This window comes from Morone saxatilis, unplaced genomic scaffold (genome assembly GCF_004916995.1).
Source record: "Morone saxatilis isolate NCDOM2014 unplaced genomic scaffold, NCSU_SB_2.0 Contig8, whole genome shotgun sequence".
Classification (NCBI taxonomy): domain Eukaryota; kingdom Metazoa; phylum Chordata; class Actinopteri; family Moronidae; genus Morone; species Morone saxatilis.
In genome coordinates this window covers 17,701,494-17,702,237 of record NW_023340257.1, presented here as the reverse complement: position 1 = coordinate 17,702,237, position 744 = coordinate 17,701,494, and positions in this window count along the sequence as shown.

Here is a 744-nt window from a genome sequence, read left to right as displayed (position 1 = left end):
TACAGCTTTGTTCTGAACTGTTGCTGCCAGCCAGACCACCATGTTGGACTGTTGCAGTACCTCGTCTGACATCCTCCCAAAGCCTTTCCTCACCATTTCTCATCTGTAACATCACTAGGTGTGAAACATGTGTCACAACACAGAAGTGCTTTTGTATATTGTTTTCTTATTTATTTTAGATTTGTTTTATTATTGGTGGTATATGTGATTAATGTTAACATATTTACAATCTCATAAATATATATCAAATATATAAATCATCTATAATTGCAAATTTGAGTGTTTGTTAAACTTGAAGTCATGACTTGAGCACCTGACACAGACTGCAGTCATATTGGACAGTGTTTTTTATTTTGTACACCTCCTGTATGTCCAGTAACAAAGAAATTCTCATCCTACAGATAAACAAAGGCGTTTAAAGATGCTGCGCCCTGAGTCTACATTTATGCCACTGCTGGATGGGTGCAGACCAAACTCCAAGAAGACAAAGTGGTTAAGATGAGAAGATGTACATTTATTTTACAGAAAAAAATCAAACTAAACTTAAACTCCTCATTGAGACGTATTAGCAGAATGTGTTTTTTCCTGCCTGTAGCTGATTTTTTAAATAAAAAAAGTACATGCTGTAGATACACAGCGTAGATACAAGGCAGAGATGGGCTCCCGGTCTGCTCAGTCGGTAGAGCTGGCGACCCATATACGGAGTTGCTGCAGCGGCCTGGGTTCGAATCCGACCTGCGGCCC